This window comes from Marmota marmota, unplaced genomic scaffold (assembly GCF_001458135.2).
Source record: "Marmota marmota marmota unplaced genomic scaffold, marMar, whole genome shotgun sequence".
Classification (NCBI taxonomy): domain Eukaryota; kingdom Metazoa; phylum Chordata; class Mammalia; order Rodentia; family Sciuridae; genus Marmota; species Marmota marmota.
Genome location: NW_025999982.1, coordinates 3,950,980 through 3,974,456, shown reverse-complemented (window position 1 = coordinate 3,974,456; position 23,477 = coordinate 3,950,980). Strand labels below are relative to the sequence as shown.

The 23,477-nt window shown below is 33.9% G+C and overlaps 1 protein-coding gene across 4 annotated transcripts in view; it reads left to right on the top strand.

The window, feature by feature from the left end:
* Fkbp5 (FKBP prolyl isomerase 5) overlaps positions 1-23,477 on the top strand; it is a 110,641-nt gene that overhangs the window by 11,666 nt on the left and 75,498 nt on the right. The window lies entirely within an intron of this gene.

Below are 23,477 nucleotides of genomic sequence, written 5' to 3'. Positions count from 1 at the left end.
CTAATTTAAATTCAGATGTCCCAGTAGTTGATAGGATTAGCAAGAGTCCTTCTACTCTATAATACAACAAATAGAAAGATGAGTTCTAGGGTAGAGGGAGTGGGTAATCCTGGAGGGAGGAGTGGTATAGAAGAGAATTTCTAAGAACTAAAAAAAAAAAAAAAAAAAAAATTTGCCCCTAAACTGTAAGTTAAAATCTGAAGTTTTTTTTTTTTTTAATATTTATTTTTTAGTTTTAGGTGGACACAATATATTTATTTTATTTTTATGTGGTGCTGAGGATTGAACCCAGTGCCTCACACCTGCTAGGCGAGCACTCGACCTCTGGGTCACAACCCCAGCCCCAAAATCTTAAGTTTTAATGATGGTGACTCTGCTAGTGGTATCAGTTTGGTCCTGAAGTCTTGATGGAGTGTGAGTTTCTTGGAGGCAGCAACTATGAATCCTGTATTAAGTACAGCTAAAGTACTGCTGCTGAGTAAATTTAAGTTGAATGGTTATTTTCAAGATTTATGGTAGACTGTTATGTTGCAGTTTTGGAATTTGAATCTTATCGTTACCATGGTGATACTAGACAAGGTAGTTTCTTTAAGCTTCAGCTTCCTTATCCTCTATATGGAGAAAGGGTCAAGAATAATACCTGTCACTTAGCTCAGTATCTGGTGTGTGTTTTCAATAACTATTAAGTACTATTTAGTTTTATTAATAAGCACTGCTGTGTTCCAGATACTAAGTTCTGTTAGTTTAAAATAGTATTACAAAGTAAATAAGAAAAGATAGAACGTATGCACAAAGATAAATAAACTGGATCCCATGGTAAATGACAAGTGAGTGGTTTACTTAATGGCCTAAGAGGCAAGAATAATTGCTAAGTAGATGAGAATTTCAAGAAGGTGACAGAACTTGACCTGAGTGTTGAAGACTAATTAGCAAGTTGACAGGCTACTTGGAGCCAGACTGTGTCAATCCTAGCTCTGTTACCATGTAATTTTAAGCAAGTTATTTAACCTCCCTCCTAGGATTATTGAGAGAATTAAATTAGTTAATGCTTGTAAAATATTTAGAACAATACCTTATTAGAACTTGATGAATTATTAGGTTGAGAAGGGAATATGTGTTTCAGATTGAACATTGAATGATAGGGGAGATAATCTAAGTTCCTTTGAAATGAGGAAGCCAAATTGGCTAGACGGATAATCTGTTGGAAAATAGTGGGTGATTATGTTGGAGCAGAATTATGAATGATTAAGCCAGGGAGTGTGATATCTCTCTCCATATATACTGAGAAAACTTGAAAAGATTTCTTAGGTTATTTAGCAAGGCCCCTTGTATGTTACAGATCACACTTCTAAGTCTGCATCTCTAGCATTTCTCACTGTCTTTCTGGATAAACAAATGACTTATATTCAAGTTAATTTTGACAGTGATGCTCATGATTCTGTATCCTGCACCATAATGCCTTTTTTTAATCTGTCCTCGTTTCTTTTTTTTTAAATTAGTTACAGATGGACATAATACGTTTATTTTATTTATTTATGTGGTGCTGAGATCGAACCCAGTGCTCCACGCATGTGAGGCAAGTGCTCTATCACTGAGCCACAACCCCATGTTTGTGTCTAACTTTTTTCTTCGTGTCCTAGTTATTTACATAATCCTCACTCCTTTTCTCCACAATCTAATAGATTTTTGTTGCTGCTTGCCTTTTTGTTTTCTATACATACAATGTAAACCCTATTTCATAAAGCCACAAAGAAGAGATGAAGAAAGGAAATAACACTCTGTTCTAGCCATCTTGGGTTTTTTTTTTTATTTTTAAAAAAATATTTATTTATTTATTGTTAGTTTTTGGTGGACACAACATCTTTTATTTTATTTTTATGTGGTGCTGAGGATGGAACCCAGCACCTCGCGCATGCCAGGCAAGCACGCTACTGCTTGAGCCACACCCCCAGCCCTAGCCATCTTGTTTTATAGACAAGGAAATTGAGGTCCAGAGGAAGTAAAGTCACATGCTCAAGATCCACAGCTAATTTTTGATCAGGTCTGCATTCTTCAGGGCTAACCTAGGGAGATATGTAAATCTTTAACTGTCATCTCTATATGATTCTCTTCCATCTGATAGAAATTATAGTATCAATAATTTTTTTTGTCTAGCTATGAAACACCAAGATAAAAAATAATTTTACTGCCAGGAACAATAAGATAATAATTCACCCTTAATAAGGAGAAGCTCATTTCTACATTTCTTGAGCATCACTGTTCTTAAAAGTAATGTTTAAAATCAAGACTCCAAAATCAGCTTTGAGAAGAAAAGGATTTCTTTCTATTTTAGTGTTGTGAATTATAAATACAATAGTGTTTTAAACATAAAGGGCCTTCTCATAAAAAAGTATTTTTCTACAATGGTAGAATACCCATTCTATAATAGAGCTGTTGATAGGTTGGTAGTAAAATGAAAAGTTAAGGGGCTGGGGATGTGGCTCAAGTGGTATCGTGCTCACCTGGAATGTGTGCGGCCCGGGTTCGATCCTCAGCACCACATACAAACAAAGATATTGTGTCTGACAAAAACTAAATAAATATTAAAATTATTAAATTAAAAAAAAAATGAAAAGTTAATTAACTGTATTTTTACTTCACAGCCCCTGACCCTTACTTGTACTGTTGCTGTAGTCTCTAAGTTTACAACAAGGGTATTCATTTCTTACATTTTATTAGATGCTATGTATAATTGTGGGAATCTTACTAAGCACTGTGTTTTGTCTGTTTTTCAGTACAGGGGATTGAACCCAGGGGCGCTTTACCACTGAGCTACATCCCCTATCAGTTTTTTCTTTGGAGACAGGGTCTTGCTAAGTTGCCCAGGCTGGCTTCAAACTTGTGATCCTCCTGTCTCAGCCTCCGGAGTTTCTGGGATTACTGGCATGTGCCACCACATGCTATTCAGCATTTTTTTTTTTTTTTTGGTACATTGTTTTTACCCAGATGCAATATGATGGAATATATATAAAGCCTAAAGCTTAGTGTCTGGTCACACCAGTTAATAAATATTCTCTTCCGTTTTTACAAAGCAGGTCATTTTTTCTTAAATGTAAATAATGTCAGTTCCTAATCATCAGTGCACTATCACATCACTTCCTTTTCTTCCCTTAAAATGTATTGTTTTAACTGTGACAAGACACTCTCTCTGCATTTTGAAAAATTGTACACTATATAAATACTTTTTAGTCACTAAGCATAATTTTATCACTAAGCATAATTTTTTTAAATCTTTTTTTTTTTAAAGAGAAAGAGAATTGTTTTTAATATTTATTTTTAGTTTTCGGCGGACACAACAACATCTTTGTTTGTATGTGGTGCCGAGGATCGAACCCGGGCCGCACGCATGCCAGGCGAGCGCGCCACCGCCTGAGCACATCCCCAGCCCCACTAAGCATAATTTTATTGTGAAACTATTTTGCAGTTGGTAATCTTTTCATGTTCTGTATTCTTTCTCATGATTAAAGAAATAAAAAGTGGCCTGGATTACATAAAGATGCCCTTGACCTGCAAAATCTGCCACATTTCTTCCCCAAAAAGCAGGCTTCTGGGCTAGATTCATTTCTACTGAAATACTGATTTTTATTTTAATATTTATTTTTTAGTTGTAGATGCACACAATATCTTTATTTTATTTATTTATTTATTTTATGTGGTGCTGAGGATTGAACCCAGGGCCTCGCACGTGCTGGGTGAGTGCTCTACCATTGAGCCACAACCCCAGCCCTGAAATAACTGATTTTTAAAAGATTCATTTTTAAGCAGTATGAGGTCGAATTGTATACAGTTTATACACACACACACATATCAGATCACTTATTTATATTTCCCATGGTTTGGTTTCTTTTTCTTCATTTTTTTGAAGGGAGAGGGTTTTTTTTTTTCTTCTGACTTGTGACTTGTTTTGTATTTAGATGATTATCCTTTATTACATATTTTATCTTTTGATCTAGTAAAAGAGAAGATATATACTTCAAAATTAGATTTTGGGTTTTTTTGAGGTCTAAATGTGTGGATGTGTGTAGGCTTCTCTTAGCCCCTTCACGTAATATATAGGAACTCTTTCTGTTTTTAAAATGTTTTCTTATGCTGTACTATTTTATTGTTTGGATAAACCACTATATGTAGGTGGTTGCTAGGCTTTCCTTCTAATTTTTTTTTTTTTTTTTTAAATTTTTAATATTTATTTTTTAGTTTTCGGTGGACACAACATCTTTGTATGTGGTGCTGAGGATCGAACCCGGGCCGCACGCATGCCAGGCGAGCGCGCTACCACTTGAGCCACATCCCCAGCCCCCCTTCTAAATTTTTTATAGTAATAAATTGTTGATTTCATTCTTAGAATATTATTTCTTATAATTTAACCTCTTTAGGTATTAACCCTGTACTTCTCATTTTCATTTTATATATATTATTTTGCTACCTGGCACCTCTCATTATTTATGATTTTCTAGTTTTTATTTGTATCTTTTTAAAGTGGGAAAATTTAACATTATGTTATGCATTCTTCTTTTATGTGTGTGGTGTTGGGAATCAAACCCAGGTATTATACATGTTAGGCTGGCAGTCCAGCTCTGGGCTATACCCCCCAGCCTGTTATACATTCTTATAGACTATTGTCTGTTATAAAATGTTTTCATTTCTCTTTTACATTTTTAAATGACTTTATTCTAGATCTTCTTTATTTAATTCATGATACATTTTTATTTAGTTTTTGGCTAGATTTGTCAGTTTGGATTATTTCTCCTTTTTTGTTGTTGTTGATTAATACCTCACATATCCATTTAACAAACTGTTTTGCATTTTAATATACTAAACATCGTCATATATATGTTTATAATTTCTAAATTAGTGTAATTGAGTTTCCCCCCTTTTTATTAGATCCTAGACTATTTTGTCTATTTTGCACCTGAAGATGTTGATAACAGTATGTGAGAAATGAATACACTTTATAAGAGTTAACTTTTTGCAAAAATTCAACTTTGCCAGAGCAATTTTGTTTGTAAATTTTCTAATCCTCTTAATCTAGTGTCCCCAGTTTAGTAATTTAAGTTATGGTCCTTTTGTCATTTTATTATTCTTTTATTTTAAAAATATTGTCACCGGCTTTTACAAAAGTGAATCATAATTTTGTGAAAAATTAGGAAGAGATAATTTTCATTTTAGAACCTATATTTTAGGGGCTGGGGCTCAGCGGTAGCGCACTTGCCTAGCATGTGTGAGGCACTGGGTTCCATTCTCAGCACCACATATAAATAAATAAAATAAAGATCTAAAAAAAAAAAAAAGAACCTATAATTTATACAAATTGCACTAAAATGTTATGTAGTGATTTGGAAATATTAATTTGTTATAATACATTTCTTCTAATTTATGATTTATATTAGCCTATTCATTGGGAAGATTTTCATAATTTATAATTAAAACAACACAAGAACCATTAAAAAGTCAGAAAACAAACATAAGCCACTTGAGAAATAATGAGCAGGATGAGGGAGAGGGAAGAAATCTTTACACCAATAATCTGAGGTAAGATAATTTCTGTGTTTGAACATTAAATTTAGCTCCGAGCTTCCTGGCAAGCAAGAGAAAAAAGGAAACAGGATGGGATTAATAGTTATTGTCTGATAAAGAAAGCTTATCAGTTTCACAAAAGAAAAAATTTTTCTGAATCCTGAGTTATACAAGAAATTTGTTATGTGAATTCTTTTAAAAAAATATTTATTTAGTTGTAGAAGAACACACAGTATCTTTATTTTTATGTGGTGCTGAGGATTGAACCCCATGCCTCACATGTACGAGGCAAGCACTTTACCACTGAGCTGCAGCCTCAGCCCCTATTATGTGAATTCTTATATAAGAATAATTTCCATTTTGATAAATTATTAATTTCTGCTGTTGCTGTCTTAGCTGCTTTGTACTATTATATGCACTGTAATTATATTTGGTCATATTAAGTTCACATCCACTGTTGTCAAAAGTGGAAATACCATGACTGGGGTATGTTTATGCATTGCCTCTAGAGTTGTAGCCATTGACGAACAGGAAACTGAAAGCTAAAAGTTCAGGAAATGTATTTTGACTGTGTGGAAAAAAAACATATATGATACTTAACTACTGAAATCATGAGCGTTTCAAGACTGAGAATTTTATTTGTATATTTAGAGAGGAATATTAAGGATTCTTGTAACAATGCTGTCAGATGTTTAAATATGATAATAGATACAGTATGTGCATTGTAGGCCAGGGACATTGTGCAATGCTAGAAAAAAGATGCAACAGATTATTATATGTTTCACTATACTCTTTCAAGAAGTAAAACAGCTGGCACATCAGTGGAATTCTTCAAGGATGTTTTATTTTCAGAGAATTACAGAGTTTTAGTTTAGTTCCAAAGAAGGGGAGGTCCATGTCTTACAAGATAGTCCATTTCATTCTTAGAAAATTCTGGTAGTTAAATTTTGTTTTCTTATGTTGAATTGAACTTTTGTTGCGATTTATTAATATGCTCTGTAATTTTCTTTGTGTTAAGAGAATTATTAATTGATCAAAATTATTTTAAAAAGTTAAATGTATCTCACATATTTTCTTAAGTGTTATAGCATTTTAGAAACCTCATAAGAAACTACCTATAGGAGTCTTTATTCTTGAAGTTATAAAATAATTTCTATTAAAGAAAATGTGATGAATGTATATGCCTACCAGATTTGTATTTTCTTATTGTTTCTATACTTAACTATTTTAATAGGATATGATTTATATGGATTTAACATTCTTATTCTTCGAGACAAACATGAAGTTTTATCAGCTTCTTTGAAATGGAAAATTTCCAATATTACATATTTTGTTGCTGTTTCATTGTTGTATATTTTAACAAAAAGAAGTAACTTGTGACTATATAAGTGCAGGTTTTGTGATTTAAAATTTTAATTGCATAAAATATTTAGGGACCACATTAACTGAAAAGTCTCCTTATTGCAAAGTTCTTTTTAGGAATTTTATCTGTATTATATGTTAGTAATTATGATAATTTAAATAATTTCATTAGTCTCTTGTCAAGGTTGATTTTGGTTTGGATCTCTTAGGGTCATGTGTTCATCTCTGAACTGTTAAGGTAGCCAGGGCCCTGACTGGCAAAGACTGGTCCCAGCCCAGGAGATTAAGAACACTGGTTTCCCAGAAGAAACGGACATGGACTCGGGGTTGACAAGGGCAGGGAATCTCAACAAGTACAGACCAGAAGGGAGCTGGTGTAGCAGAAATCTTGGACTTTTTGTCATGCTGTTTTTGCATTGGAAGTGTCTCTCCAAGAAATGGAGAAAATCATGCTAGGTGAAAAAAGCCAGACTGAGAAAATCAAGGGTCAGTGTTTTCTCTCATATGTGGAAGCTAAAGCAGTATTATGAGAAAGAAGAAAGTGTGGAGGGGATCAGATATCACAAAGATATAGGGAAGATTTGTGGAGCAGAAATAGGATAATGAGGAGGGAGGAAAGAAGGGGTAAGGAAAGAAATGTGGCATGAATCTAACAGAGTCATGTTATATATGTATATAAATGTACCAAAGGGAATTTCTCCTTTATGTATATGTAGAAAGTAGCAACCAGGAATAAATGAATAAAAGTGTGAAATGGAAATCAATAAATTTGAAAAGGGGGCGGGGCTGGGGTTGTGGCTCAGCGGTAGAGCCCACGCCTCGCATGTGCGGAACCCTGTCTTCCATCCTCAGCACCACATTAAAAATAAATAAATAAATAAGTGAAATAAAGGTATTGTGTCCAACTACAACTAAAAAATAAATATTTAAAAAAATTAGAAAAGGGGGAGGTAAAAAGGGCCAAGTGAATGGGGATTGAAATGAGAGNATATAAGTACCTGTGCCAGTTGGTGAGTTAGAAGGGAAAATGGTAAGGGCTGATTAAATAGCTTTTGATTTTTTTAATATCAAATAATAGGGAAAGTATTAGAACAGAGAGATCCAAAAGGAACTAGGGAACAAGCTATACAGTTGTTGGGGGAACGGTTTTAGGTAGAATAGTAAGTGCAAAGGCCCTGAGAAGGACCATGTTGGAGGGTATAGTAAAAATGCTAGTGTAGCTAAAGCAGAGAGGTGAATGGATAGTGATAAACCATTTCAGAGATGGCCTGTGATCAGCATGTAGACTTTAAGCATAAGGACGACTTTGTAGATGGGAAGTGGTAGATGGGAAGCCACTGGAGTATTGCCAAAGTAATTTTTTTTTAAGTCAGTCTGATTGTCACTTTTTTTTTAAAAAAATGTTTCAGTTCCTTAATTTCTTTGGAATAAAGTTCAGATGCTTTATTCTGGTACACAGGGTCCTTCACTGACAGGCCTTTTTATTTAGCATCATCTGACTCTTTTCCCACATGTACCCTTCACTGTAGCCAAATTGGAACACAAGCAGTTTCCTGGATGGGTCATGGTGATTCATGTCTTCATGTCTTTCTGCACATTGTTTGTCCTGTGAGAAACCNTTCCTTGTATGTAGTTATGTCAAAAGGAACCCAGGTACCATGTATGAATATAATGTTTTAAAATATCAACTATTTTAAAAGTAACTCTTGCTTTCTTTTTTTTTTTAATTTTTATTTTTTAGTTGTAGTTGGACACAACTTATTTCACTTTTTTTTTATTAATTAATTTTTTTTTATGTGGTGCTGAGGATCGAACCCAGAATTTCGCACATGCGAGGTGAGCACTCTTATCGCTGAGCCCTAGTCCCAGCCCCTCTCTTGCTTTCTTATGTTTAGTATAGAAAATTTTAGGCAGCATAAATCAGTGAAAAAAGCAAAGTTTTCCTATAACTTTCTTTTTCCTTTTTGAATGTTCTTACCTGATTTCCCTTAAACTTTATTTAGCATCTAGGTTATCTCCTTTTTCATTTATTTGAAAGGGTGCTTATTGATTTTTTTTTTTTTTGCTACAATATGCTTTTTTTTTTTTTAAGAGAGAGAGAAAGAATTTTAATATTTATTTTTCAGTTTTTGGCAAACACAACATCTTTGTTTGTATGTGGTGCTGAGGATTGAACCCGGGCCGCACGCATGCCAGGCGAGCGTGCTACCGCTTGAGCCACATCCCCAGCCCTAAAATATGCTTCTAATACTTTAAAAAATTAATTATGAAAGAAGTAGGGGTTATTTTTTAAAGGCTTTTTTGTTTGATATGATTCTGTTCATTGGTATCTATTTTATGAGGTGCCATAGGTATAATTGGCATAATGAAAATAGACTAATAAGTTCAAGTGGTTCCTATAAGGGAAACAGGAAAAATGGGAACCAAAAGGCTTTTCTGTAAGCTCTTTGGGAACAGGGACTAGGTCTTTCCTGTTCTCCGTTATGTTAGTATTATTAGGCACAATGCTTGACACATAGTAAGTGTTCCCTAAATAGTTGCTGAATGAATGGACCAGTTTCTCATAAAAGTACTTTTAGTACCTCATATTTCCTGCACTGTGGATAATCAGGATCAGTTATGTTCATCTAATATTAAGTGTCTGTGTTCAGCCTTTTTTTTTTATTAACGAAAATTTAATAAGCCGATTATTTTGAAAAGGTGTGTATTATACAACACAAAACAGAAAGTAAAAATCCCTTCTTTTCCCAACTGCTATGCACCAGAATTAATGGTTTAATGTATTTTTTTAGACATTTTCTCTACATTTTCAAATGCATATGCATTCATTATACAGGTAGAAGAATTATTTACATTATGTTCAATAAATAGCTTTGTTTACCTTCATGCTATTAAGTATTTTCCCATACCAATTCATGTACAGCTGCTTCTTTATTTTTAATTGCTGCATAATATTTCTTTTAAATATATGTCATAATAGTCCTCTAAGGAAATTTCCTACTTTTTCTTTCAGTTATGAAAGGGTTGTGTTTATTAGCCTTTATTTTTTGCTTGCTTCCATGAGAATATCTACAGGTAATTTTCTGGAAGTGGTGTTTCAGGGCTAAAGGAATTTAAACTTTTCATAGATATTGGCAATTTAAACTTTTTATAGATACTGACCTTTGAAAATATACTGATTTTTACTTCCACCAAGGATATGAAGTGTTATTTTCTGATAACCACGTAACACTTATTATTTTGTCAATAGAGTCAGGGACTTGTGATAGCAGTAGCTAGAGAGTCAGTATGTGAAATGGTTGGAGTGCAAACTTAGGAGTCTATTGGTTCCACTGTTTACTAGCAAATCACTGACATTCTCTAATCCGTAGTTTCACACTCTGGAAGTGACATTAACACTTCCAGTGTTGTAAAGGTATTGAGAGAATCCATCATGGAGCCTATATTTTAGCATGGAGAGAGGCAGTATATAAGTACCTGTGCCAGTTGGTGAGTAGAGGGAAAATGGTAGGGCTGATTATATTAGCTTTTTGATTTTTTTTAATATCAAATAATAGGGAAAGTATTAGAACAGAGAGATCCAAAAGGAACTAGGGAACAAGCTATACAGTTGTTGGGGGAACGGTTTTAGGTAGAATAGTAAGTGCAAAGGCCCTGAGAAGGACCATGTTGGAGGGTATAGTAAAAATGCTAGTGTAGCTAAAGCAGAGAGGTGAATGGATAGTGATAAACCATTTCAGAGATGGCCTGTGATCAGCATGTAGACTTTAAGCATAAGGACGACTTTGTAGATGGGAAGTGGTAGATGGGAAGCCACTGGAGTATTGCCAAAGTAATTTTTTTTTAAGTCAGTCTGATTGTCACTTTTTTTTAAAAAAAATGTTTCAGTTCCTTAATTTCTTTGGAATAAAGTTCAGATGCTTTATTCTGGTACACAGGGTCCTTCACTGACAGGCCTTTTTATTTAGCATCATCTGACTCTTTTCCCACATGTACCCTTCACTGTAGCCAAATTGGAACACAAGCAGTTTCCTGGATGGGTCATGGTGATTCATGTCTTCATGTCTTTCTGCACATTGTTTGTCCTGTGAGAAACCTTCCCATTTAGTTTACATGATCACCGGCTCAGTTTTAGAGGGTCCTCTCTGTTCTTTTATTCTCTTGCCATTCCCTCCCATGTCACAGTCTTGGAATGTGCTGTTCTTTTACCACTCTTGATTTTACTCTTGCCATACTCTTGCTAGTTTAAATTGTGCCTGTCTTCAAAATACCAACTCAAATGCTGCCATTTTCATCCTCATTTGGACCCTTATAAACACTTCATAGCTCCCTTATATCTCATTATAGTTATTTTAAATTAAAGTGTTTGCCTTATTTCACAAAAAACCTCTTGCTTAACTTATTTCAGTTTCCTTTGTAGCCCCATATACAGTCTTGTGCACATTTCACATTCAGTAGGTATTCATGTTGTGCAGGATCAACAGAAAATTAATTAAGACATTATTTGGCATTCAATGCTAAAAGCAGTAAAAACGAATAAGCAAATGGATGCTATTATATTAACACAACATATTTACTGTACATAACGTTGATAGCATGGTTTTGTTCACTCTTTCATATACTTAGTACCAGAAATTAGTGTACCCATTTTGAGATGTAGGTTGGTGAAATGTATGTATTCAGACACACATATTTGTATTAGCTTTCTGATGCTGTGACAAAGTACCAGAGATAATCAACTTATGAGAAGAAAAACTTTGTTTTGGCTCACAGCTTCAGAGGTTTCAGTCCATGATCAGTTGACTCCATTGTTTTTGGGCTTGTGATGAAGCAGAACATCATGGCAGGGAATGTGATGAAGCAGAACATCATGGCAGGGAACATGGAGAAGGGGAAACTGCTTTCTTGTGGCAGCTGGAAAGCAAAGAGAGAGGAGAGGAAGAGACTGGATCCCAATATCTCTTTCAAGGACACACCATATCGACCCAACTTCCTTCCACTAGGCCTCACTTTCTGAAGGTTCCATACCTCCCTATAGCACCACGGTCTAGAGGCCAAGCCTTTAATGTGTGGGTCTTTGGGAGATGTTTAAGATCCAAATCATAACAGTATTATGAGCCAATCTTATCACTTCTGAAGTCATATAAAGAAAGTAATACAAACTCAAATGACAATTGTAAAGCTACTACTAATGTTGAAAGCTTACTATGTGAGAGACACCATGCAGAGCTCTTTATGTATTACTTATTTTATCTTTTCAGCATCCCAAGAGATGTTAATAATGTTAAATCTCATGTTCTAGTTGGAGAAACTGAAGCAAAAAGTAGTTGAGTGACTTGTTCAAGATCAAACAGTGCTATGTTGTCGAGCTCAGATTAACACACAGACAGGAACTCTCACTTACATAATATGATAAAAAACAAAGGCACAGCAGTGTTTTGTAATAAATAAATAAATAGGGATCAGTGTATATCATGAATTATGGTCCATCCATTCAATGTGATAATTTTTATAATGACTTTATTTTATTGAGATAAAATTTCTATATCATAATATTCACCCTTTTAAAAGTGTATAATTCAGAGATTGCTAATATATTCACAGTAACATGCAACTATTATTTATATCCCAGCTCAGATCATTTTATTAGCCCCAAAAGAACACTTTATCCATCAGCAATCACTCTTCATTTCCTCTCCTGCCTCCCTCCCCAATCCTATACAATTCCTAATCTGCTATCTCTAGATTTGCTTATTCTGGGCCTTTCATATGAATGAACTTGTATAATGTGTGGCTTTTCATGACTGACTTCTTTCCTTTGCATAATGTTTTCAAGATTCATTCATGTTATTAGTACTATTGCTGAATAATATTCCACTGTATAGATATACCACATTTGGTATATCCATTTATCAGTTGAGGCAAATTTGAATGGTTTCCACTCTTTGACTGTAATGTTCTTATGAACATTATGTATAGGTTTCTTTGTGGACATGATCTCATTTTTCTTGGGCACCTACCAAGGAGTGAAATTGTTGCATCAAATGGTAACTAAGTTGGATTTTTGAAGAAGTGTCAGGCTGTTATTTAAAGTACTTGGGCCATTTTACATTCCCACTAGCAATGAATGAGAGTTCTACCATGTCTACATTTTTGTTAAGACATTACTGCCTTTTTAAATAATAGCTACCTTAGTAGTTGTGTGGTGGGTGGTATCTTATTTTGACTTTGATTTGCATTTCCTTAATGATTAATGATTTTAAGCATCTTTTCATGGGTTTATGACTCTATATGTTTGAATAAATGTCTGTTTAAATCCTTTGCCTATTATTTTTATTTTTTAAATTAATTTTTAAAATTTATATATGACAGTGGAATGCATTACAATTCTTCTTACACATATAGAGCACAATTTTTCCTATCTCTGGTTGTATACAGAGTATATTTACACCAATTCGTGTCTTCATACATATAATAATGTATGGATAATAATGTCCATCACATTCCACCACCTATTTTAGAATTTTTTATTTTATTTTTTTAATATTTATTTTTTAGTTTTCGGTGGACACAACATCTTTGTTTGTATGTGGTGCTGAGGATCGAACCCGGGCCGCACGCATGCCAGGCGAGCGAGCTACCACTTGAGCCACATCCCCAGCCCCTCCACCACCTATTTTAAAAACTGCATTATTTGTCTTTTTATTGAGTTCCAGGAGTTCTTAATATATTCCAGGTATAAATTCCATTACCAGATGTATAATTTATAAAAATTTATTTCATTTATACTCTTATCTCTCCCTCCCTTCCTTTCTTCCTGTCTTACTATGTTGCCCAGGATGGCCTAAAACTGCTGAATTCAAATGGTCTTCCTTCCTCAGCCTGGGATTACAAGTGCATGCCACCACATGAGCTTTCTTTTCAGTTTCTTGATAGTATTCAAGTTTTAATTCTGAGGAAATTCAATTTATAAATTGTTTCTTTTATTGCTTGTGCCTTCAGTTTCCCATAAGAATTCATTATCTAAACCAAGAATAGCAAAGATTTACTCTTGTGTTTTCTTCTAAGAATTTTATAGTCCTGTATTTTATATTTAGGTCTTTGATCCACTTTGAGTTTTTTTTTTTTTTTTATATGATGTGAGGCAGGGTATCCAGTATTATAATGTTTTACAATTGGAGATCTAGTTGTCCTAGCACCATTTGTTGAAAAAGACTATTCTTTCCCCCCTTCAATTATCCCAGCACACTTCTTGAAAATTAGTTGAGTATAAATATAAGAGTTTATTTATTTATTTATTTTAGTTGTAGAAGGACACAATACCTTTATTTTATTTATTTACTTTTATGTGGTGCTGAGGATTAAACCCAGTGCCTCATATGTGCTAAGCAAGTGCTCTACCACAGAGCTACAGTCCCAGTCCAAGAGTTTCTTTCTTTTTTTTTTTTTTAAATTGTAGTTATAGATGAACAGAATGCCTTTATTTTATTTGTTTATTTTTATATGGTGCTGAGGATTGAATCTAGTGCTTCACGCATGCCTAGGCAAGCGCTCTGTCACTGAGCTACAGCCCTAGCCCCCAAGAGTTTATTTCTTGACTCTTGGGTCTATTCCATTGATCTGTTTCTCTGTGTATGCTGGTATCACACACTCTTGATTACTGTAGCTGTGTAGTAAGTTTTGAAACCATGAACTGTGAGTCCTACAATTTTGTTCTTTAAGGTAGCTTTGGCTGTTTTGAGTCCCATAATATCCATATGAATTTTAGGATCAGTTTGTTAATTTCTGTAACAAAGTAAGTTCAGCTTTTGGCAGGGATTTCATTGGTCAGTTTAGGGAGCATTCAATAGAATATAATAATTTGAAACTATAGTTATGAGGACAACAGAAACATTTGAAAAAAACATAATGTTAAGTTGGAAGAAACAATATAAAATATGTATACTATGATCACATCTGTATGAAAAATACATTGGAAAAAATTCTGTCAAAAAAAGAATTCTTATCCAGAGAATGAGAAGATAAACCAGACTTGGAGGGAGTATTTACAAAAGACAAGGAGTATTATCCAAAATATACAAATAACTCTTAAAATTCAGCAATAAGAACATAAACCAATTGAACATGGGTAAAAAAATCTGAGCACACACCTCACCAAAGAAGATGTATAGATGGCAAACAGGCATATGAAAAGATTCTCAATGATATATGCCATTAGGAAATTGCAAATTAAAACAGAGATACCACTACACACTTGATAGAATGGCTAAAGTCTAAAACACAATACCAATGCTGATGAGGATGTGAATCAGTAGGATCTTTAATTGTTTCTGGTAAGAATACAAAATGATATAGACACTTTTGAAGATAGTTCAGCAGTTTCTTATAAAACTAAACATACTCTTGCCATATAATCCAGCAGCCGTGCTCTTTGGTATTTATCTAAATGAATTGAAAACATATATCTACACAAAAAATACACACAGATGTTTATAATCGGAGGATAAGTGCCAAAACTTAGAAGCAACCAATATCTCCATCAACAGGTTAAGGGATAAATAAGCTATGGTATATCTAGACAATGAAATGCAGACATTAAATTCAGTGCTAAAGAAAATGAGCTATGAAGTCATCAAAAGACATGGAGGAAAAAATGCATATTACTAAGTGAAAGAAACGATCTGAAAGATTGCATGCTGTATGGCATATGATGTGACATTCTGGAAAAGGAAAAACTATGTAGACAGTGAAAAGAGTGGTTGGATGAGAGTATTTATCCTCAGCAGAGCACTGAGGATTTTTAGGTCAGCAAAATTACTCGGTATTGTATGCTGCTATAAAGGTAGATACACATCATTATACATTTGCCCAAACCCATGTTGTACATTGGTACAACAAACACTAAGAGTGAATGCCAATGTAAACTGTGGACTTTGGATGATAATGATGTAGGTGCATTGATTGTAATGATTGTTGGTGAAGGTTCATCTTACCACTCTGGTGCTCAGGAGTCAAACATCAGGTATTTGGGAGTTTTCTGTTACTCTGCTTATTTTTGCTGTGAACCTAAAATGCTCTAAAAATTATTTCTATAAATTTTGGCTAATAGGATACTTTCTTAACTCAAGATGCAACCTGTATCTCTGTAGATAAACCATAATTACCAAACTTTCCAGGAGGAATGTATGAAAGTAAGGAGGTTAGGATACAGGGTATGGTTAAAATGAGACAGTCTCAGATTTAACACTCAGCTTCTTGATTTCTCCTTTCTTTGTCTAATTAGTTTCATCTCTGCCTTCTCATTCTCCATAAAAACCCCCTACCTCAGAACCTAGCTTAGGACTTCCTCAGGGCCTTTATATGAAACTTTAGGAATCTGGCTAGTTTGTATAATTGCCATTGATAAGTAGAATGAATGGTGGCAGAGGAGTTTGAAGCAAAGAGCCAGACAACATAGTTTGAGCCACAGAAGCTGCTTGTGATGGAAAGTGATTTTGAGAAGGGGAAAGAGAGTCATCCAAGTAGAGTTCTTTGTTGCCTTCTCTGCCTGTATGTAAATTCTGTCAGTTTCTTTGCATTTGTATATATTGTTTTCTTATGAAGTTATGTATTTCTTAAGGGCAGAGGCCTGCATATGGTGCTATGCCTGGTTAAAAGTTAGGTACACAGAGAAGCAATCTTTGTGACAGACTGTCATTAATTGGGCCACTTCAGGGTATGTTGTAAATAGTTTGGAGGCTTTCTTTCTAGTTGAGAGATTGTTAAAAATCTCATATTGAAATGCTCTATAGATTTTACGTTTAATGGGTGAACATTTGAGGTTAGTTTCAAAGCAAACAAAATTTAAAGACCTGCTAAAGTCCATTAGTACCAACATCAACCAAAGCCAACGTTTGTAGCAGCAGCAGCATGACTTTGAAGTATTAGGATGAGTTTTGCCAGGTGTTTGGCTTACTCCTGTAATCTCAGCTGCTTAGGAGACTGAGGCAGGAGGATTGCATGTTTGAGGCCAGCCTGAGTGCCTTAGTGAGGAACTGTCTTTTAAAAAAAAGTCAGGGTGTATTTCATTGGTAAAGTGCTTACCAATGAAGGAGGCCCCAGGTTCAATCCCTAGTACCATTTAAAACAAAAACAATCAAATCTGTCTTTTCAGTTGAATTAATTAAAAGAAAGTGAAAAAAGATTTTTAATTCAGATTTTTTAATTGAATCACTTTTCAACCTTTTGACTAAGATCACATGTAGACTTTTAAATTGATAGTGATTATTTACGATCTTTTGGGATATAAAATCACAAATTTCATTATTCTTTCCTTTTAAAGTTTAAAATCACCATTTCTTATGTAAATTAAAGAAGAAATATAAGATGTTACAGATATCAAAATTTCCAGAAATATGCACAAAACCATAATTTTGACTGGTACTTTAAAATACTTGACATTTTTTTCAAAACTTTTTTTAGTAGATGGACACAATACCTTTATTTTATTAATTTTTATGTGATGCTGAGAGACCTAACCCAGTTCCTCACATGTGCTAGGCAAGTGCTCTACCACTGAGCTATAACCCCAGCAGAATACCTGTCATTTTAGGAAAGTTTTTATTATAATTCACAGCCTTTGACTTCTGTACCATCATGGAAAAACTGTACCCTTCAAATTTCAGACTGTCAAATTTTGTGCAGTGTTTATTTTAAAAGGTAATTTTTTTCCTATTGAAACTTCACTTGTTTTTTACTTTTTATTGTTTACCTTACCTTTAAAAAAAATTTTTTTTAGTTGTAGTTGGACACAATTCCTTTATTTTATTTATTTATTTTTAATATGGTGCTGAGGCTCTAACCCAGGGCCTCACAAGTGCTAAGCGAGTGCTCTACCGCTGAGCCACAATCCCAGCCCTATTGTGTCTCCCTTTTTGAGGCTTAAAATATACTCATGAACTTATGCTTCTGGCCAAGATGGAGTTAACAGAAGTTAGATTTACCCTCTGGCCATAATCACAAAACAAACAAACAAAAACTCCAGACAAAATATATGAAGTAACAGTTTAAAATCCTGAACCACAGGGAGCACAAGACATTCTGCGTTTTGAGAATGCGTAAAATAAACAGGTAAGGCCTGCAATTACACTAGCATACTGCCAGGATAGAGTTACAATATACAGGTTATGGAAGCCTGGAAAAAAATGAATAAGAATCAGTGAGCTGTGGGACTTCAGCTTTTTACAAATTATATGTATGAAGGTAAATATATATATACACACACACACACACATACACGCGCACGCGCACACAATTTTTATATATATATATATATATATGTATGTATGTATGTGAATGTACACACATCCATATATACACACATATATATGATAATAGAGGGGTTACAGAAAAAAATATTTTTTTGGAACTAGAGATTAAACCCAGGGACATTTAACCACTAAACCACAACCCTAGCCTTGTTTATTTTCTATTTTGAGATAGGGTCTTGCTAAGTTGCTTAGGGCCTTACTTATTTGCTGAGGCTGACCTTGAACTTGTGATTTTGGTCCCACCCTCCCAAGTTACTGGAATTACAGGTGTGTGTAACTGTGCCCAGCATGGGAAAAAAAAAAAATACCTTTATTTTATTTATTTATTTTTATGTGGTGCTGAGGATCGAACCCAGGACCTTGCACGTGCTAGGCAAGCACTCTACTGCTGAGCCATAACGCCAGCCCCTGGAAAAAAACTTTTGAAGAAAAAATAGTCAAGACATTTCTAAATTTTATTAATTATAAATCCAAACCCAGCAATCCAAGAAAACAAGGGAAAAGGGAATGAAGAACAGATGTAATTAATAGAAAACAATTACCAAGATGCCAGATTTACATACACCCATATCAGTAATCACATTAAATGTAGATGGTCTAAGATCCCAATTAAAAAGCAGAGCATAAGGCGGTGGCGTATGCCTGTAATCCTAGTAGCTCGAGAAGCTGAGAAGGAGGATCACTAATTCAAAGCCAGCCTCCACTAAATTGGAGGCCCTATGCAATTTAGTGAGACCCTATCTCAAAAAAAAAAAAAGGACTGGGAGTGTGGCTCAGTGGTTGAACATCCCTGGGTTCAATCCCTGGTACCAAAAAAGAAAAAACAAAGTACATAGTAAGTTGGATAGAAAAATCAAGACCCACTGAATACTGCCTATAAGGAACCTGCTATACATATAAAGATAAAAGTAGGTTAAAGTGAAAGTTCGTGAAAGGATAGGCCATACTAGATACTAATCAAAAGAAAGCTGGAATAGCTAGTGTAGGTTAAAGGTGTCAGTTAATCAGGTATAACTAATAGTACTAAATAGATAAAGCACCTAATAACAGCTTAAAAATGCATAAATCAGAAATGATAAGACTGAAAAGAGAAATAGATTCTACAATGATAGTGGGAAACTGCAATATCTTACCTTTAAGTATTTGATAGAACAAAGACAAAACAAAAATCAGTAAATGATTTAAAAGACTTGAACAATACTATCAACCAACTGAACTAATTGATATTTATATAATATTCTACCCAATACAAGCCAAATACACATTATTTCAGTTGCACATAGGACATTTACTAAGGTAGACCAAATTTTGGCCAGTAAAAAACAGTGTCAGTAAAGTGACTTGAATTATAAAGAATATGCTTTGATGAAAGGGAAATAAATTAAAAATCAATGACAGATATCTGGGAAAATCCTAAATATTTATAAGTTAATACATTTCTAAGAAACCCTTGGACTAAAGGAAAAAAAATGAATTTGGAAAGTATTTTGTTAATGAAAATCACATTGAAATTTGTGGGTTGTAGTTAATGCAGTGCTCAAAGGAAAATTCATAGCAACAAATGCCTGTATTGGGAAGAAGTTACAAATCAGTGTTTCCAGCTTCCACCTTAAGAAACCAGAAAAAGAAGAAAAAATCAAACCCAAAGTAAACAGAAGAAATAGGGTAAAGTTAAAAACTATGTCAATGAAATAGAAAACAAAAACAGTAGAGAATGTCAATGGAATAAAAAGCTGGCTCTCTGAGAAGTCCAGTAAAATTGATAAGTCTCTGGCCTGTCTGTGCAGGAAAATAAAAGAGAAACACTATCAGGAATGAAAGAGGTAACATAGCTACAGATCCCATAATTATTAAAAGGACAAAAGGCTGGATGTAGTGGTGCATGTGTGTAATCCTAGCAACTCAGGAACCTGAGGCAAGAGGATCTCAAAATCAAAGCCAGCCGCAACAACTTATACCCTAAGCAACTTAGTGAGACCCTGTCTCAAAATAAAAAGTGCTGGGGATGTGGCTCAGTGGTGAAGCACCACTAGTTCAATCTCTAGTACTAAAAAAGTGGGGGAAGGTAAATAAGAATAATTTGAGTTACTTTATGTTAATGTACTGAAAACCTGGATAACATAGGCAAATTTCTTGAAAGATTACAAAATACCAAACTCTCTGGAGAAGAAATGAATAACCTGAAAAGTAGTTTGTCGAAGAAATTGAATTCCCTCAAAGAAAATTCTAGGTCTGCATAGTTTCCCCTGAAGAATCTATGAAATGTTTTAGGAAGTCATGACATTAGTTCTACACATATTTCCTATAAAATTAATGAGGAGGGAATATATTTTTTAACTCATTCTTTGACACTGGTATCACCCTGATACAAAAACCAGAAAAATGCATTGCAAGGAAAGAAAATTATAGGGCAGTATCCCTTATAAATGTAGTTGCAAAATTCTTAAGATTTTTTTTTTTAGCAAATTGAATCTAGTAAACAAAATGATAGATGTGATAAACAAATGTGGCTTGTCCCAGAGATGCAAGATTGAACTAACATTTGAAAGCCAATGCCATGTGCCTCGTTAACAAGTAGAAGAGAGAACCATTCAATTCAGTAGATATACGAGAAGCATATAAAATATAACATGACTTCTTGATAAAAACTCGGCAAACTAGAATAAGAAGGGAACTTCAATCTGATAAAGAGCGTCTATAAAAAACCAATACCTGAAATTATACTTACTGCTGAAAGACCAATTGCTTTCCAAGATCAAGAACAAAACAAGATATACACTGTCACCATTTCTATTCAGCATTATACTGGAGGTTCTGGCCAGTGTACTAAGACAAGAAAAATAAGTCATTCAGATTGGGAAAGAAAAAATAAAGCTCTCCTGATTCACAGATGACATGATTGCTTACGATTTCTACAAAAATACTACTAAAACAATTAAGTGTGCTTAGCAAAATTGCAGGATACAAGATTGATGTGGAAAAGTCAATTTTATTTTATAGATACTAACAAATGAATCATCAAGTGGAAATTTAAAAAGAAATACTACTTACAGTAAATGAAAATATCAAGGGTTTAAGGATGGATTTCATAAAAGATACATAAGACTACTACACTGAAAGTTATAAAACACTGCTGAGAGAAATTAAAGAAGACCTAAATAAAGTGGAGAGATACTGTGTTCAAGGATTAGAAGACTCAATATTGTCAGTTTTCCTCAAAGATATTCATTGTTATCCTAATTAAAAAAAAAAATCTTAGCAGGCAGTTTGTAGAAAGTGACAAACTGATTTTAAAATTTATATGGAGGGCTGCGGTTGTGGCTCAGTGGTAGAGTGCTTGCTTTAGCATGTGTGAGGCACTGGGTTCTGTTCTCAGCACTGCATATAAATAAATGAATAAAATAAAGGTCCATCAACAACTAAAGACATTTTTTAAAAAATTTATATGGAAATGCAAAGGACCTAGAATAAAAGCCAAAATAATTTTGATAAAGAAGAATAAAGAAAAGGAGTAACAGATTTTCAGAATGTATTATAGCTACAGTAATCAAAATATGGTATTGATGTTAATTGGTACAAAGATAATAGTTTCATGAAATAGGAAAAGTTCAGAAAAAAATATCAATTTTTGATCATGCCAAGAAAGCTAAATAGAAAAAAAGATTTTTCAAAAAAAACCTTAGACGTTTTGAAGCAACTTGATCTTGATTTTTAAATAACAAAACTTGATACATACCTTACATCATACTTAATAAAAGTTAACTCAAAATTGACCTGAGACCTAAAAGTAAAGCCCAAATCTTTAAAAATGGTGGGAGAAAATCTTTTGTGATTTAGAATTTGGTAAAAAGGTTTTAAGGTCCAATGCAAAAAGCATGACTTACGAAACAAAATTTTATAAATTGGACTTATCAGTATTCAGACTCTTCAAAAGCAACTTTTAAGAGAATGAAAGGACAAGCCACAGACTGGGAGAAAATATTTGCAACTAGCTTATCTGATAAAGTCTTGTTTTTAGAATATGTAAAAAACTCTCAAAACTCAGTAATAAGAAAATAACCCAGTAAAAAACAGGCAGAAGTTCTGAACAGCTTCATCAAAGAAGATAGATCGGTGGCAAATAAGCACATGAAAATATGATCAACGTTATTAGTCACTAGGAAAATTGTAACATCACAAGAAGATACCACTACATGCGTGTTAGATATCTTCAGTGCAAAAGACCAGCAGAACCGAGTGTTGGTGAGGATGAGGAGCAGCTGAATCTCCAATATATTTTTGGTGAGGATGTCAAAATGGTACAACTTTGGAAAACAGCATTTTCTTAAGGACTTAAAACATACCTCTTATGTGATCTAGCCATTCCACCTGCAGGCATTTATCCAAGAAAAATGAATGCACATGACCATATAGAGATTTGTACACAAATCAACTGTCTTCATAATTGTGTATCAACAGACAAATGTGTGTGGTACAGTCATACAAAGGGATACTATTTAGCAACAAAAAGGATTGATCTATTGATATACACAACATAATTGATTCTCAGTATAATTGTGGTAAGAGAACAAAGCCAGAAAAAAATGACATCAACATTACATATTCCATGTATATGAAGTTCTGTAAAATACAATATTTGGAAAGCGGATCAGAGATTGCCTGGAGAACTGTGCCAGAGAGAGATGAATTTTAAAGAGACAAGGAAATTTTTGTGGGTGACATATATGTTCCTTATCTTGATTGTGGTGATGGCTTCATTATTATGCATACATATTTTAGAACTTATTAAATTGCATACTTAAATACATGCAATTTATTGTAAGTTAATTATTTCTGATGAAATCTATAAAAAGATACTTGTATGTTCTTCAACATTTATAGCATGCTACTGAGATTTCAGAAGTACATAAGGGACTCACTAATTTTAAATATAATTAATAATTGAACTTGATACGGTGGTCAAACATAATTTTAACTTACTACAAAATTGAGAAACCAGTGATCCAATTTGTTTTTCCTGAAATTCTGAAGGAATTTTCAGAATGATATCAAATGTTAGATTTTATTTTACTGTCAGATTAAAACATTGTTACCCAACTGAATGATAAATATAAAGGGAAAGAATGTCATAAGAGCCTTAAGTACAAAATGGAGGAAGTCAATAGATTTCTACTAGATTTGGGAGAAATTCTCAGACCTTGACTGGGTGGCTAGGTACCTACCATAGGTAGAATAATGACCCCCCCCCCCCCC